The sequence below is a fragment of the Nothoprocta perdicaria genome, unplaced genomic scaffold (assembly GCF_003342845.1).
Source record: "Nothoprocta perdicaria isolate Ctin4 unplaced genomic scaffold, notPer1 scaffold_295, whole genome shotgun sequence".
Classification (NCBI taxonomy): Eukaryota; Metazoa; Chordata; class Aves; order Tinamiformes; family Tinamidae; genus Nothoprocta; species Nothoprocta perdicaria.
The window spans coordinates 420,658-433,478 of record NW_020455527.1 but is presented as its reverse complement, the minus strand read 5'-3'; the positions used below and the strand labels follow the sequence as shown (position 1 = coordinate 433,478).

At 43.5% G+C, this 12,821-nt stretch overlaps 1 long non-coding RNA gene across 1 annotated transcript; it reads left to right on the top strand.

The window, feature by feature from the left end:
* The first annotated feature begins 4,467 nt into the window (after positions 1 to 4,467).
* On the top strand, positions 4,468 to 5,366 carry LOC112949432. Its single transcript, XR_003249826.1, has 2 exons — positions 4,468 to 4,538; positions 5,200 to 5,366. It is a non-coding gene; the product is annotated as an uncharacterized LOC112949432 (long non-coding RNA).
* Positions 5,367 to 12,821: the final 7,455 nt, after the last annotated feature.

Sequence of the window (12,821 nt, the reverse complement as noted above, 5' to 3'; positions counted from 1 at the left end):
GAGTTGGAAAGGACAAGAAGTCTGTAGATCTGACAGAAGACAATTGCTATTGCCTAACTCAATATATAGAAGGTTGTGTATGTGCTTTCATCTATATGTATATACATGCACATGTGTGTGTGTGTGTGTGTGTGTATTTTGTTTTTACAAGGCTTTTAAATGTCCTGTTAAACACTGACAATGCAAAACCAACAGCCCCGTGCAACTCTGGCAAGTTAAAAACTGTAGGTTGGGCAGTGAGCACCAACCTTAACAACAAAAAATAACGGCCTGGGCCTGGCCCAACTATTCTCTCATCAGTATGCAGCACCAGAGCGTAGGAGGAAGAAAATGAGGAGTGAGAGGATATAAAACAAACAGTGAAAAGGGAAAATGTCCATGTGCTGTGGCCTTCCTTGCTGCTCCTCGGAGCCCACCCGAAGCAATGCCGTTGTGGTGTGTGCAGGGCTGCAGAGGCCCATGGTAGCACGCATGCAGCCGAGCACATCTGGCCAGCACTTGCTGGCTTTTGTGCTGCTAGTCAGCCAATTGCATCCACGATGTCAAGCGAGTCTTCTGCCATCGTTGCAGAGTGGTTTATGGCTTTGCTCTTCCCTGGTAATATGTTCATGCCTCTAGCAAGAAACACGGCTGTCATTCTTTCATCTCGGCCTCCCYGCTTGCTCCAGCCTTCAGCCACACATCCCTCCATACCCAGCCAAACCAAGGTGAYTGGGTCAGTTACATTCAGCTAGAATTTGATACGAGTACTTTATCTGAAATACTAAACACCTTCCCATCCTAYGTCCACTCCGTTCAAAGTAAACCATATTTATCTAGGTGTGTAATACCGGTCCACAGACCTAGCTCTGGCATCAAAGGAGAAAACTGTGGCTTCAGTCCTTCCAGCTATAATACAAGATGTAAGTTCTGAAACACGTGTTAATGCTATTTCTTGGACAAGTTATAGCCCCGAGTTACATATGGAGGTGTAAGAAAAAAAAAAGAATTCATTTTTTCAGTTTGGCCTCTCTTATCCTAGCACATCTGTCCATTCCCTCTTTACTATTGACCATGTATTAGGAAAGATGCTCAGGACATAATTTCCTGCTGTTGTTAGTGCTCTTATTTCAATTATTTCTACTTTCCCAGTCTTATTAAAAATGAGGTTTCAACAAGGTTGGAAGTCTACAGAGGTACCATGAGAAAACTTCAGATAGAGAGGAGGAAAAAACTAGTTGAGCAGGCACATGTTTATGAGCTGGTCCATGTGTATGGCAGGAAAAGGGGTTATAGAAGACTCTCCCCATAGACATCCTGAATGACACCCAAGAAGAGAGATACAGCTTTGGAAATACAGCTGTACACACTGGAAGATGTGAGAGACTGGCAGAGTCAAATCGCTTCAGAAGCAAAAATTAACTGTGATTACTTGATGCAAGACATCACTCAAACCAATCAAATTGTTATTTTGGGAAATCATAAATTTGTATCCAGAGTCAGTTTGTCACTCATTAAAATCTTATAAGAATGATTAGGAAATGATCTTAATAAGTGAATGTTCTTCTCCTTTTCATTTAATAGCTTAAAATACAAGATGATATCATTTGGCTCTTTCATGATCCCTGACCACCGAACGGGTAATTATTTTTATTCTAGAGCTTGCTGTCCATCAGCAGAGCAAATCTTCACAACCTTCAGTCGTGCCAGGTGTCGTGGGCCTCAAGGGAGATGCTGAGCACCCAACCCACCAGTGATATGAAAAACTGCAGTGCYGTAGCTGGGATTGGGCCCCAATTTCATTCTTTCTGGATATGCAAGCCCAGCTAAAATGCCTTTCTGTGGCTGAGGAAGATTCCCCCAGAATGATACATCCCTAACTAATCGATGCCAGCTCACTGCCTGCTTCCCAGAACTACGCCCCAAGAAATGCTGAAGTGACCATGAAGTAAGGAGAGAAAAACGAGTGTGGGAAACCTTACGAAACAAATGAAAGAGGGGTAATTTAGAGCACCCTTGTGATTACTCTGCATTATAGGGYGAATGATTTGACAGTTACATGTAACAGATGGAAACTGGATACTTAAAGCCACTTCCATCAGTCTGTTTGGATCACTTGCAAAGCTATTCCTGCTAGGAAATCTCCTGCAGGAGGGACTTCACTGATCCTTTCAGGAGCTTTTCATGTGTGCTGCATATCTGCAGAATTGAACTGGGAATCTTCCTTTATTTTAGGGTACCTATTTGAAATTCACCCTTGTGAAAATGGACAGAGTCAATACTGCAGTATCACTTACATTGCATTTTGGAAGCAGGAGTTAAGTGTACCTGTATATATTTTTTTGACTACACAAGGCTGTATTTGCTCACAAGYATATGTCATATTTCTAAGTGACATATTCCTTTCTCATCAAGAATTACACGTATAAAATGATGGGACACGAAAGAAGTACAGACCACTCTGTATCTTCAAAATTAACAGGTAGCCCGCATTGGAGAGTACATAAACCAAATGTACCAGACACAAATTCCAGAACAAATTGTTTTGAAAATCTAACAATGCCAGGTGTAAGTTTCTATGACACAAATGCAGCAGTGAATACACTTTTCCTTTAAATTTTACTTTTCCTTACATGGAGCCACAGGCAATTGAAAAGCTGTTGAAATCCGTACTTCTTAGGACTTCTTTTCAATAGAATAACTACAGGGTACCCAAGGGATTCAAGTGCCCAACAGGTTAAGAGCAGTTTTATTTAATACATTGTCCTTCTTTGCTGAAAGAGAATGGTGATCTCTTTAAGAGACCTTTTTGATTTGCTTTCAGCTCATCCCCGCTTCACAGTGCAATTCTCTATTTCTTTCTCTCCATATTTAGAAAGAAAATAAATGCCAGTGTGACACATTTTCAGAAAGTGACAACATAGTTTAGAAACTGTCAGTACCTAATGAAGCATTTCAGTTCTATTTTATAAGCTGTGATTATCATGATCATTTTACTGATACATATACGAATTTGACATCTGCAGCCTTTTAGCCTTTCAAATAATCTGGTCAGCAAAATTACTAGTACGTAGGTCAATTTAACCATTTCTTTTTAGTCTTTTCTTCTTTTTTCCCCCCCCCCCCCCCTTTTTAGTCTTGTGCTTTGGGTACGTTTTGCCTCTTCTCCGCAGGAAACAGCACGGGGAAGCCTTAGCAGATACTCGGCAAGCTCAATTACAAGCTCAGCAGCTTCTTATAACTTGCCACGCACGCTCGAGGCGACGCTTCACGTAAGCAACACCGAGGGCAAGGCCAGGAACCCAGGAGCGGAGGCACAGGCCGGAGCTGCGGCCCCGGCTGCCGCTCAGCCCTCAACCCGCTGGCCTCGCGGTAACCCTCGTGGTGCAGGCCTTGCAACAGCGGTGCTGATAACGCGGCTGGGGGAACGGGCAGGGCAGCAGGCTGCAAAACCCCCCATGGAAATGGCCCCCGGCCTGCAGCTGCTCCGGGCCGGCCCGACATCCCGTTTGCACCTCAAGGTACAACCCGGCGCGTACAGGGATCAGCACCGAGGGACTCACCTTGGAAGGGGCCCGCGGAGGCCTCCTGCCCCAAACCATGCGCAAAACAGGTCCAGTTAGATCCATTCGCACTCACATTTGTCCAGGCAAGATCAGACTCTTGCAGATTTCCACAGCAGTGGCTGCACACTGTGCAGTACAATCGATTTCTATACATTGCTGCTGATAAATTTATATAGTCTCAGCTGCACAAGGAGTAAGGGAAGATATGGCAACAGCTGCATGGAGGCTTTCCTCTTGCACCACTGAAAAAAATTAGTTTGGGAGATTTAACATTCAGATATATCAGCTCCCCTCGCTGCTTTTGCTTTCCTTGGAAGAGAGCGGAGTTGGGCCCAGGTGTGACCCTTTAAAATAACTACTACACTTAATGAAGTGCCTCAACACGTGCATCACTTTAAGCACACAAGTGGTCTTAGCGAAGCTAAGATGCCTCCAAAACAGAGGAGAGTTGGATTTAATTGGTTTCACAAGACAACTGTGCGGTTGGGAATGCAGCACGCAAGGGGTCTTAGTGACAGTTTGCTTTCCTGCTCATTACCAAAATCCTCAAAATCCTCATCCGAAAGTGTCCACACACATTGATTACCACCAAAATGTTGCTGTTAGTCTCAAAGATAAGTCGCAGATGCTTCATTTGCGTAATGCTGCTATTTTCACTGGAAAACTAAAAGTTTTGAATTGAAAATGTACTATTGTTATATTGTTCCAGGCAGAAGATTTGTAACTAAATTTACAGTTTACTTTTCAAGCAATTTTCATGCCTTAAAAGCTTTTTCTTTTGTGTATGCGTGTTTATGATATACAGCTTGGTTCTGCCATTGTAGCACTCATTAAATATTATCTTTTCATGGAAATAAGCCTGTCTATTTTTTCCATTCGAAATCCAGGTGGCTACTCAGCACGCCAGACACAAAGAGAGTGCCCAGGTTGTTACATAACTCTGCACCCGAGTACAGCAGCATAACGTCAGTGTCGCACATGAGGATTTACAAGGTAAGTGGTTCACCATTTGGACACTTTTCCTGGATATCCTTGCTGCCTGCTGTCCAAGAAATGCCTACGTAGGCTGCACAGTGCTGATACTAGGTCTTACACTGCTAGTCCCCCAATCTGAGGGAAAGTTAGTGATTCATATAAATATATATGTGAGTGTGTGTATGTACACAGAACTACTCACACATATAAATATATATGCGTGTGTGTACACAGAACTACTCACACATAYGAAAAAGAAATAAATACCAAGTAGATTTTAGGAACAATTTAGAGGTAACTCTGCTTCCTGCAACTGATTTGTGCCGCTTCCTGGAAACCACCCACAGATAGCCAAGCACTAAAGAAACCTTGAAARCTGTCATAGCAACATTTCAGATTACAGTTGGAAAGCCTGTGATTTTGCAATATCGGTGCCTTGTTTCAAAACTGTCATCCAAAAATTCTAGCTTAACATCAAGCACCTGTTCAGCACTTTTCCGAATCAGGGCGAGTCTCAGTGACAGTCCTCCGTCCATGCTGCTACTKCACTACCAGTTTCTAATTTCTAGGATGTATCCTCAATAAAAATTGGCCAGTCAAATTACACTCTAATGATGAATTCATAATGAATGTTCTTGAAATTAAACATGCGCTCTCTCTCTCTCTCTCTCTTTCACAGGAAACTATAATATAATCTTCATAAAGCAGTACTCACAGATGGGAACTCTTTCCCCTTTTCAGTCTTCCTTGTAAACAGATTTTTCCTATAAGAAACGAGGAGCTGAAATACATTTCTGGAACAGCGAGCACAAACCCCGTGTCACATTTCAAGGATCTTGTTATCATTTGTTCAGCTACTGTACCAGGGAGATAACCACGCGTGCCCCACGTACAGCAACTCTGGTCAGAAGGTCCTCTGCATTATTGGCAGTTCATTGCCCCACAAAACTTACTGCTACGTGCTGCAGCTCTAGGAGGGATGTACAATATATTAGCTACTAACTGAGGGGCAGATTCTCAGCTGTGGTAGGGACAGAGCAATGATGCCCTTTTAAACAAGTTGGTGTTCTGATTCAGAAGCCTCCAAGCGGGTCTGTGATGCAGGGGCGCAGTGCCAGAGCTTGCAAGCAGCAGAACAAATGGAGGAGAAAGAAGCTGCCTGCCTCTAATGCAGGAGATTCGAATATTGAGTGCTGCTTAAATTATACATGATACACGGCTGCTTCTTTGTCAAAATCTCCCGGGTGTCTCTTTCCCTACTTTTTAATCTTGGCAGAAGCAACATCGTGACTTTAACAAAGCTCTTATGAAGGAGCTCCGGACAAGTCCATGAGAAGCTGATTCAGAAGGCCACAAACACTGGAAAACTCCTGTGGGTTTCTCCATCACATCTTGGTGGAACACATTTAAATGTGATGAGCCCATTGTTTCTGTCTCCCTATATTTGCCGAACGCTTCCAGATTGAAATTTTATAAAGTGGGGATTCTGCCTCTCCTTTTTTCCCTTTTTCTCCCTCACGCAAACCAAAACACAGACACGCGCGCACACAAAGTCACAGCTTGTCAACAGCTTTAGCAAAGTAAAATACAAATGATAATTAGAAACACGTGACCCTAGAAAAGCACCAYAGAAAGTAAAAGGTCATCTTTTTTCCAAATGACCTAATTAGAAAAGCCTGGAGTGTTGGCTACAATATAATGGTTTTACACAGCTTTTTAACACAGACTTCCTGTTTTAAAACATGCACAATTCAGTTGTCCTCCAAAATACGAATTGGCATTTAATGCCAGCAAAATCAGGTCTCACAACACCCCCTGCCTCGAGCGATCCGCAGCCCGCTAGCTCGATCAGCTGAGCGCTTTGGATTTACCCCCCAGAACGGCGCCGTGGAGCCCGGGGCCAGGATCACTGCCTGTTCCCAGGAGAGGCTGGCGCAGAGGAGAGGGGCTCGTGCCTCGTCCTGCTGCTGCCCCACGCACCGCGTGGAGAAGGGACGGGCAGAAACTCCCACCCTCCATCACCTCAAAGGGAACCGTAGCYGGGGCCATGGCTGGGAAATGTGCTCAGTTTAGTTTCAGCTCCCTCCGTCCTGCTCTGTGSTCCTGTTTAGCCCTGATATTTTGCTTTCTGCCAGCGCACACACATTCCCTTTACTTCCATAAAGCTATTAATCCCAACTTATTCACCGGGTAGCAAAGCTATATTTAGTTTATTGCTTTTCCCCATAAATCCAACCCTGCAGGCTCCTCAATTATAAATTGTTTAATGGTGGCAAATATTCCCAAGCCATAGGGCACATCCCCACCGTGGTGGAAATGCTGGGGACCATAGGATCTTCTCGGGACGGCGCTGACGGGAGGCTGTGAGCCTGATGCGGGGCTGGAGCTGCATAACTGGCCATGGGAGGTAAAGCCATATCAGGCCTTACAAGAAGCAGCCAAAAGARGTTCCTGCAAATGCAGCTGGAAAGAAATCCTCGTTTTCACGTGACGGGCACACTTAATTCTTTACAGCCATTGTAAAGGTGGGAGGAACATCTAAGTTTGTGCATCCGTATCTCACGGGGCTTAGAAGTTCTCCACTTGCAGTGGTTTCATTGGGAATTGACGGCATTGCCCATTTCTCAGGCACTCTCAGTGTCCCCTAGGACTGAGCTGGATGAAATGGCATGGAAAAATAATATATGCTCTGTGTGTGTAATGTTCTGCTTAGCCATTTTTTCCAAAAGTACAAAAGCATGTGATCTTCACTGAAAATTATGTACAAGCCAAGTTTACAGCCTTACACTCAAACCCCCTTCGAGAGTCTGGAATGAAAAAAAAAGATATATTTATCTGGTGTGTGTGTGTGTATATATATATATATATATATGTATATATATATATTTCCCTGGCTTCATTGTTCTGGAATGACAGAATTCAGTTGTTATTTAGTTGTTTTGTTTTTGGTTTGCTCTGGCTTTAGAAAAAATGTCAAATTTTAGCCTGAAAGTGAACTTTACTATAAAACATACTGAAAATAAAGGTTGAAAAGTAAAAGGATCTCCTGAATCATGACAATAGTAGTGATGACAGTACAATAATATTGTGTTTCAATGATGGTTTCTTCAGGCTACTACTTCTAGCAACGCTGGCTATCTCATCCATAATGAGACTGGGACACTCAGATATGCCAAGTGCTCACAGTACATAACGTGGAATGGAAACAGAAGCATCCACAAGATACTATATCATTTGTAATATAAGTTATGGGAACACTTCAGGTTAGAGAGTGCCATCCCACTACAGCAGGGGAGTTACCCGTCTGAATCACCCATATGAAGCACTAAGCATGTGGCCATTAGCCTCAAGAAGCCTCTTCTTTTTTCCCCCTCTCTCCCCATGTGCAAGCAGCAGCTCTCACCACAACAGAATCAGGTCCCTTTAAAGCATTCACACCTGCATGGGGCTGTCTGCTGATCCGGGGAGAAGCGGGTCACTAAGACAGAACTTGGTTTCAAAGACTGAAAGGTACTAATTTTACATGCCAGTAAATCCATCAGATCGCAAGGAGACTGAGGAAATGCTTTTATCTTTAAAATGACAGGCATTAATAATGTTACCAGAATTTCCTTATATATAACTTTAATAGTTTGAGGATTCTTAAATATCTGAACAATGTGAGAGCTTCTGAAATGTAAAAGACAGTGGCCCCTTCAGAGTAACTAGTATTGCCAGCATGGGTGTGGGAAGATGAAATATGTTCTCATGAAAAGGGTTGGACAGAAAGAGAGAAAAAGCCATAGGCATCTAAGGAGAGGTATATTATGTAGACACTTGTACCGACAGTATTTTAACTGTTTCTGAAAGAGGAAAGACTAGTCCAGGGATGGGACGGCAGCCACGCATTCAGCCAGGGGACATTTGTGCTGAATTCCTCTGGCAAGGTGCACATTCACAAGCACATGCACTCGTGAAGACCCACGGTCAACCTGGGAAAGATCTGTCTGCCTCATCCAGTTCTGAACCATCACCAGGTAAGTTACCACCAGTGGCAACAGCACTGTGTCTGTGCCACCCTGATGCACTCGATGTCAGCAAAACCACGGCATGTGGATTGCAACATGGCCAGTGCCATCCAGATTGCAAAGTCAATGGAAAAATTACTCCTGACTGCAAAATGAGGCAACAACCAAGCYACAAGCGCCAAACTTCCTAAATGCTAAAGCACTGCTTATCGTGTATTTCTAGTATATACCTGCTCGGCCCAYGGCAGTAAGGACGTGAGAAGAGGCCTGTCTCCCTTTGCTCAAGACACTAATAACCTCCTGGCACGGGGCCACGCTGCGTCTCGGCTGGATGGAGCTCAGGCAAACATGCCATGGTCTGAAAGGAGGCCAGTCCCGCCACGAAACCCCCCACCTTGGCACACGAGGAAGATGCCTCACAGGCAGGACAGAGGACAGTGATGGTTGCTGATAATGCCTTGCAGATAATATCTGCTGGTTACAGCAGGCCCTGTAAGAAAGAAAGAAAGAAAAGAAAGCCTTCAGCAGCCCATCTGAATCACTACGTTTTTGTTCTTTTCTTCCAAACCTAATGGCGTTCAGGGGAGCAGTTGGGTAAGGGAGCTCTGCAGGGAGTTAGTGTCACTGCTTTTTTGTCTTCCCACCTTACATAATCATCTATCTAATATAGGAACTATATTAGCTCTCTAATATAGGAGCTGAATCTTTGCCAGAGCATGGCAGAGCTCAGAGAGTGGGGAGGAGAGATCCCAGAAGCAGCAAACCACACAACGTCTTGGTTTTGCAGCGTGAATTAGTCACTCCTGCCACACACCTGCTTCTCTTTAAAAATCGATGAAAAAGAAAACCTTGGTAAAATGATACAGGTGAATGATGAGATTTATTTACTGAAGTTCTTGTAATCTGAACTTCTGTTCTTTAAGATACTTTTCATTAGKATCATGTTAGGAAAGCACACTGAGATTTTTATAACAGCACCAGCGATTCATTGCTTTTGTTAAAGGTTATTGGAAAGTGTGCACAGAGCAGCTCCATAGAAAACCTACAGGATATCCCATTTGGTGCACATGATTCAAGCTCACTGCAGACTGTACAGTCACAGCTTCCCGTTTCTGCTGGAAATACTACAAGCTATTATATTTTTTATTAGCTATAATGTGCAGATATGGAAACTGAAGGATACACCGCTCCTTCCACTTCTCACTTCCAGTCRCCCACTCTCTGTTTCTTTCCCTCTCTCACACACACGCTTCATTGATCTGAAGCCTACATTTATTTCCATCAGAGAACAGATTTGGTTGATCACAGAAGTTGCTCATTCCAGAGTGGAAAGATTTTTGCTTTGTTTGGCAGCAAGAAGCATTTTTACCAGGTCCGGCCTTTCAGTGCTTGTGTTTCATAAGCCGACTGCGTGGCTTCATGGGGGCGCTGGGAGCAGGGAAGCAGCAGCCTGTTACCCTGCTGCACGAGCAGCACTGGGACATGAGGCTCTCCTCATACCGACTGGGTTGCTGCCCCTGAACCCGGTTTGCAAAGTCTTTTAATTTGCAGAAATTCTGCTTGTGAAATAGTCAGTTTTCCTCATGGTCTGATTTTTACTTTACCCAAGCCAGAAAAGGGGCAGTGTGTGTTGCTCCTTTTTGAGGACACGCTGCAGGGTTGCAGGCTCTGCCCCAGGGACGAGCTCGGTTGTGCCAACCAGCCAGAGCCCCCGGACCGCCTGCGGTACGAACTCAGAACAGGCAGAGAGCGAGCACCAGCCAGCCGGGAAGATCCAAACCCAGCTCCCGGGCGGACACACGAGCAGACAAGGAAAGGGCACAAAGGTTATCGGCGCCCGGAAGGCAACAGCAGAGCCAGGACCTCGCGTTTCTGAAGCTGTCGCGGGGCGACGGCCCCGCGCGTGTGAGGCGACTGCAGTCCGGGCAGGCAGAAGCACAGCGAGCAGGCAGGCGCCTTCCCACCAGCGGCTGGGAGGGGGCACTTCGGGAGAAAATCACTCTCTTTTTGGTCTTTTCTTCGCCTAACCAATTCCAGTGGTTACACCCCTCGGTGGCTAGGAGTTAGACACCGGGATGGTTCCCAYGCACCACGAATGGAACAGAGAGGGGAGTGCATTAAAATATAAACTGTGAGATTTCCTGAGAAAGAGCCACGTGGGTATTTTTTAATGTTAATAATAATATTTCTCTGAATGAAGATCCTTGACATGGGGGCAATTTCTTGATTGTATCTTTCACAAAGTATGGCTCAGTCAGAAGCCCCTTCATCATTCAGGGGGAACTTGAGTCCATAGCTCAATGATGCCTAAAGCCAGGGATTTGCATGATCCCCATCATATTTAATTGGAGTTGGTAACAGTTTACTGATTATCAGCAATGGGTTTCTGAAAAACAATTTTCTTTAGATTAAGTTTGTTCCTTACCTCTCCTCAGAGGCAGAACTGAATATTCACGCGTAGTTCAAAACACTGCTAATTTGGCTTGGTGCCATTTCTTTTCAGGTAGACTTTCCACCCATCATTTTTATGGTACTTTTATAGCATCTGCTATGTATATAAAACCTTCACAGGTTTGTTTAATTATTTGGAAGATTGATATTTTAAAGTTAAATACATTTTTTTTTCCAAATCAAACATTTATAAATTAAGAGCCATACACACAGCCTTATACATGCACCTACAATTTTGTGGTGGGAATCAGTTGCACATACTAATTTGTCATTTACTTTTTCAACATTCAACATTCATTTCAAAAACAGTCTTCAGAATTAAGCATCTGGCCAGTTATGAGTACAATTATCCAGTTTGCACAGATAATTGCAATATTACCATGTGAAAATTCATGGTTCAGTTCTGCWCTTTCAAAGTCACAGGCAAATCCCATGGACTTTATGGCTGAGGATATGCAGCCACACAACTTACACTTCGCCTTACACAACTTTCATAACTGGATCAACCTTAGTTTCCAAAAGCAGGACCTCAGTCATCTGACCTCACCTTACTGTTCTGCGAGTTGAGGAGTGCAATTTACGTGTATCGAGGACTTTCTTGTAGTTTTGTAAAGCCACACCATCTCCACAAACATCATTGTTTTCATTTGCAAAATGCCTAGGCCAGACACCTATTGTGCTTCACATTGTACAAACAAAGTCACTTTCCCAGAGAATCTCTAATCTAAGTAAAACTTTGCTATTCAGGACTTTTTTTTTCACCTGCATCTCACTCAATCCCAAAATATCTAAAACTAAGAAGGTAAATCTTTATTTAACAGATGATGGTAGATCAATCTCTTCAGTGCTAAAAGCTAGCTGCTGGGTTCAAGATACCTCTGACACCCTCCTTTAGTGGCTGGCTAAACTGGTGGATCTGAAGGTTCATGCACTGCCAATAATGTCTCTTGACAGAGACATTACATCTACGCAGCATTCCGGGGTAAGCAGAAGCGCAGTGGGTCAGGTGGGACTGCAATCTCTGTTGCATCACTCTGCAGACACTTCAGAAGTAATATCTGTGTTTATTCAAAGCCCATGTGTTAGGTACTAGAATATACTACATCAGCCAATTTAATTTTACAGTCTTACCTAAAAAGTATCTTCAATTCACTTTACACATAAAAAGACCTGAGTCATAAAGAGATCAAGTAGTTTAGGGTTTGTTTCTTTTTATACGGGCAAAAGGATCAACCTGACAGACTGAACTTGACGAGAGGACATCCAAGTTAAATTCTCAGCTTTGCCAGAAATTCCTTGTGTACSCCTGAGAAGTTATTTCATTTCTCTCCGGCTCTGTTTCCCATATTTGAAAGTGGCATGGAATGTTTTCCTTTTTCTGTCCTAACTGTTTCTTCCTTGGTCTCTTACCATTTCTAATGATCCTAATACATTCGGGTGGCAACATCATACAAATAATAACCAGAGCTTTCATACAATTCCCACTAGGGCACTGTGGGATGGATTGGGTCTGATGGGACTATCCCAGGGTCATAAAGGAAGTCTTTGGGAATTAAAGGCTTTCTGAGAAAAGAAAGCATTATCCTTTTATGTACAAATAACCTTGTCAAGTCTTCTGTCAAGCCAAACAAATTCTCTATATCTCAGTTCACTGTACAAAACATATACATATATATATATATCATAAAGGGAATATCAGTATTAATCCAAAATACTCATGAGCCTGTCTATTAATGGTATAAAGAGCCTATTTTTCCCATCTCCCCATTCTTTAATTATAAGATCACTGTCCCTCTGTGAAATTTAAATCTGGCCCTATCTACAGTAGAGTTTCCATGTTTGT